The 4,846-nt window shown below is 53.5% G+C and overlaps 1 protein-coding gene across 1 annotated transcript in view; it reads left to right on the top strand.

The window, feature by feature from the left end:
- Positions 1 to 4,846, top strand: part of ADAMTSL2 (ADAMTS like 2) — a 60,546-nt gene that overhangs the window by 26,197 nt on the left and 29,503 nt on the right. The gene's annotated exons all lie outside the window — the stretch shown is intronic.

Genomic DNA, 4,846 nt, shown 5'->3' with positions numbered 1-4,846 from the left:
GAGGAGGGTGGGAGCTCTGATAGCAGCCACCAGCTCCAGGGCTGATAGGACGGGCTCGCCTCTCCCCCGGGAGGGGGTCTGGAGCAAAGACAGGCACGCACGGATAAAAAGAAATCTTCTTTAAACCACTGCAGGACGTTGGAGGGGGAGTGAGGGGTGTGTGTGTGTGTGTGTGCAGGGAATGGCACAGAGCATTAAAGCGTTGACTCTGTGCCGAGAGCCTTCCCCAGGGCTCAGATGAGCTGGGTAGGGCTCCCGTTTTTAGCTGATACTGCAGGAACCATCCGCATTCCCTGGCTGGCTGCAGGCATCATCCCTCGGCGGGATGCTGCCCACACCACATCTCCAGCCGCCCTCCTGCCTGGGCAGGCTATAAACTTACCACAAAACTCTGCAAAACTGAATCTTGACCAATAAATATTGAAAAACCCTGGTGTCCCTATTTACTGTGAAAATGAATCCCTCCAAGCCAGCACATAAATACCCTGGTGCTCCCCAGGTGTCCAGGCCCGAGCTGAAAGCAGAGCTCCAGCACAGCCCAGAGTACCCTGCTCCTTTTTTGGGCCATATCCTCAGATGAATCCATTATTCTGTGTTCATGATTTGCTTGGAACAAGGACGGTGCCATAGGGCCCAGCAGGGCTTGTCCTCAGGGGAATTTTGAGCAGATTTGGGGTTAGGAGGTTGTACAAACCACTCTGGATCCCTGGCTATGAAAACATCATCTGCCCTGCTTTTGTGGCCATGAGATGGATGTGAGAGAGGTGAAAGCACAGCTCCAAACCTGCTGCTGAGGGCAAACCTCCATGTCGGGGTGCAAAGCAGCCCCACACCGCTTGTGGGGACACGACAGCTGTGCAACAAGGACGTGCAAGGGTGGTGGTTGTGCACAAGGCAAACACATCAGGTGAAAAATACCATCAGGCAGTTGTTAAATACATCCCCTCACCCCCAGGCTCTGCCCAAAATCCAGCTGGCTCCCACTGGAAAGGAAACCCCATTGGCTGCTGGATGCAGCAAGTGCCAGCCATGGCAGGCACTCCCCAAGCAGGGAAGTGTTGGAGCTCTCAGGAGCAAGAAAACATTCCACAGGTTGTTGGGGTTTTTATTCTATTTTTTATTTTTTTTCCTCTCTCCCAGCTGCACACCCTGGGCTGGTGGTTGGGTTGCTGCCAGCGCTGTAGGCATGGGGGGGAAAAAACCCTCCCATCAGGTTGCACACGTGTTTCAGCTATTATTGAAAAAGAGCCCCCAAAATAAATGGGGAGGAGAGGGGCAGGCAGGTGGTGAGCTCCTGGCAGGAGCTGCTGCTGCTTTAAAAGGTCTTTGTTCACTGCGAACACCGCGGTGCAGACGTGGGTTGGGCAAACCTTCCCGGGAAGGAACCCAAAAAACAAAGGGCCAGGACTTTGTTCCTTCTTTCCTAAACAGGTAGGAAATGGAGAAAGAGCAAATTTTAGCTCCTGAGTTTAAGTGCTGCTGGAAAGGGAATTTAAAAATCTGCATTCCACAGGGCTAATTTCGTGTGGATCGGCGTGCACGCAGGAACGGTGATATATATGGCTGAAAAGTGGCTCCCAGATGCCAAACCCAGGTTCTGGTATGCTGTCCTGGATCCTTCCAGGGTAACATTAACCATGGCTTGCTGCAAGCCCTTCTACCCTTTCAACTCAGACGTTGCAGCGGAGGAAAGAGACACAGAGAGTTTTGTTTTATTTTTAATACGAGGGTGATGGTTTGAAAGCAGTGTGTGTTGGAACAGGGGCTGAGGGGGCTGTGCCAGCTGAGAGTATTTTCTCCTTGGGGTGAGTATGGGATGATCTTTCATCTGCCTGTGGTGTAGACTGGGTCAGAACCGAAACCTGCTCTGTTGAGTGTCACCAGTCAGTGCCAGACTGGAAATACTGGTGATAACGACCCAAACACAAAGAGTGAAGCTGCAGTTCTACCTGGGGTTGCACTTTGAAGGACTGTGGTGCTACAAAGTGGTTTTTTACCACTCCCATTACTTCAGAGTTTAATTTTTCATCCCTATAACCCATCAGCACTCTGATGGTGAGAGGCTGGATGGTGGCCTGGTCTCAGCAAGTTGATGTGGCACAGCCCTGAGCAATGTGACCAGCATGGCACCATCCAGTTTGTGAAGATTTCCTGCCTTTTTTCTGATCAAGAATCCTCCTGGTGTGGAAGCACCTGGTGCAGGAGTGGAGCAGCCCACGGGCACGAGCCCTTTCCTGCCTAGCTGGAGAAGGGATGGCAGCAGCACCTGCATAAAACACCTCTGCCCACCCCCTGCTGCCTCTGCTCAGAGCTGGAGGTGAGGTCCTGATGTGGGGAACACTTTCTGGCCAGCTGGAGCCCAGACACAGCCCTGGCACCAGGGACAGGAGCCCCATAAAGGCAGAGCCACCAGCTGGGCTGGAGCCCTGCTCAGCCACTGCTGCAGCCCCAGCTCTGATCACCCAGGCCCAGCCCTGCCAAAGCACCTGCATCCTCCTCATTTTATTAGTGGAATAAATTGCCACTTAAAATATCCATTCTCCCTAAGGCCTGGCCCCATTTGAGGCAGCTTTAGCTGAATACTTACCCTGAAAAAAAATCCCCCTTCCTGTCTCCTTGTTGAATAAACCTATTATGCATATTGCTCTCAGCTGCTGCTGTTTTCCTTTGGGTTTTTTCACTCTTCCCTTTCCTCTCAGCCCTGTCATGGCCCATGACAAGCATGTCACCATTAATGATAAGGACATCTGATTTCTTGTCACCAGTTTTCCATTGCTCCTACCTTTGGGATGTCCTGGGGTGGCCCCCCACTGCCAAATTCATGGAGGCAGTGCAGGGGTTTATTGCTCATTTCATGGTGTTTAATGGGTTTTTTTTACAGTCATAACTCCTGGAGCCCAGTAACAACGTTGAGGGTCTCAGCTCTCACCCTGTTGGTCAAAAAAATATCATTTTCTGCACAGAAATGCTTGAAGCTGTGATGCTTGAAGGCTCAAAATCCAAAAAGGGAATGAAACCAGTCTTAGGGTTTTTGGGGAGTCTGACTCACGGATTTTGAATGCCTGTGGTTGGCAGGGCTGCATAGCTGATGGCCCTCAGCACAATACTGCTCAGCTTCCATGGCAGACTCATTCCATTCAAAGAAAAGCCTTTGTACTTTTTTTTCTTCAATCTTTGAACAGCTAAAATTTTGAACCGAGCTTGACTTGCCTGGAAGCTCCTCCAGGTTCTTGCAGGAGTGTGCAACCTTTAGGGACAGGTAAGATTGGAGTCTGCAGAGAAAAAAGAGGCTCTTGAAACCATTGAAACTCCACAGCCACGACCATACCTGGGGTCACTGCGGTCACTTGTGGCTTTCAAACTGCCCAGAGATATTTTTCACAGGAATCTGATGGTGGGAGCAGCTCGGTGGCTTTGGCTGGTTCAGTTTGACTCAACATTTTGCAAAGCCTCACGGCAAGATGACATAAATCAGCCCCATGCCCAGTGTGTGGGGACACGCAGGGACGAGCTGCCTTGCCCAACACTGCGCCGCAGGTCACTCTGCAAGGGGCTAGAGAACACTTCTGCCTCTAAAGAACGCTTCTTTTGGTCTCCTCTTGCTTGTTTTACTCACCCAGTGGTGGGCCACAGCTGCAGCTCTTGGCTGCCAGGGGCTTTTTGGGGGGCTTTGATCCCTTTGGTGAAGTTCTGGTCGTGCAGGGACCTCACACGCTCAGGGTACAGCTTTAATCTGCCCATGCCACACCAGCCTGGCCTGGAAACAACTGCAGAAGTGCCAAACAAATGCATCAGTTCTGCAGTCAGGATGAAAAAGGAAGAAAACCAACCAGTTGTCTCATCCCTGAGGGAAGATGGAGCTGCTGGGGGGCCCCTGGGCCAACAGATTCCTGACCATGCTCACACTCCTGGACCTGGGCAGGCATTTTGGGGAGCCTGGCTACAGCAGAGCCATCACATGTGCTGTGCCAGGAAAGGGCTGACCTGGCTGGGAAAGTGGTGCTGGAGCTCCATATGCATGGCTCTGGCTCACCAAGAGCAGGTTCTGTGATACAGAGCTCATGGAGGGCTCGTTCCAGGGACGTCCTTGGGGCTCAGGGGTGCTGGGTGTCAGCTCCAGCAGGTCCAAGGCTGGTGCTTGGGTCAGGATGGAAAAGTGCCCTGCCATGGGAAGCACAGGGAGGAGGTCAGTGTGTCCTGCCTGGATCAGAGCTGGCTGTCACTCTGCTCCAGGCTGAGGAGGGATGTCCCCCTGCCCCAGCAAAGGGATCCTCCAGCCCTCCCTCGCTCCTGATCCTGCAGAACCCCGAGTTTGATGCTCAGCTGAGCATCCGTGGCTCCTGCCAGCAGCTCCAGTGCCCAGCCCAGGGCTCTGTTGAACTCCTTTCAGCCAAGGAAACTCCTTTCCTCCACAGGCACTTCTCTGGCCAAACCAGCAGCCAGCCGCCGGCAGCGCTCCCCCGACTGGAGAAGGTTCTTTTGGAGCTGCTTTGGGGTTTGTGTGTGCTCTGAATTCTGGGGTGGAAAAGCCTGGCAGTCTCCTGGGGCAGGGCTGTCCTGTGTCCCCCAAGGTGGCTGCTCTGTGTCCCCCAAGGTGGCTGCTCTGTGTCCCCCAGGGTACCTGCTCTGTGTCCCCCAGGGTGGCTGCTCTGTGTCCCCCTGGGGTGACTGCTCTGTGTCCCTCGGGGTGGCTGCTCTGTGTCCCTCAAAGTGGCTGCTCTGTGTCCCTTGGGGTGGCTGCTCTGTGTCACTCAGAGTGGCTGTTCTGTGTCCCTCAGTGTGGCTGTTCTGTGTCCCTTGGGGTGGCTGCTCTGTGTCCCCCAGGGTACCTGCTCTGTGTCCCCTA

Source organism: Geospiza fortis, unplaced genomic scaffold (genome assembly GCF_000277835.1).
Source record: "Geospiza fortis unplaced genomic scaffold, GeoFor_1.0 scaffold27, whole genome shotgun sequence".
Lineage (NCBI taxonomy): Eukaryota > Metazoa > Chordata > Aves > Passeriformes > Thraupidae > Geospiza > Geospiza fortis.
This window is presented reverse-complemented; position numbering and strand designations above follow the sequence as displayed.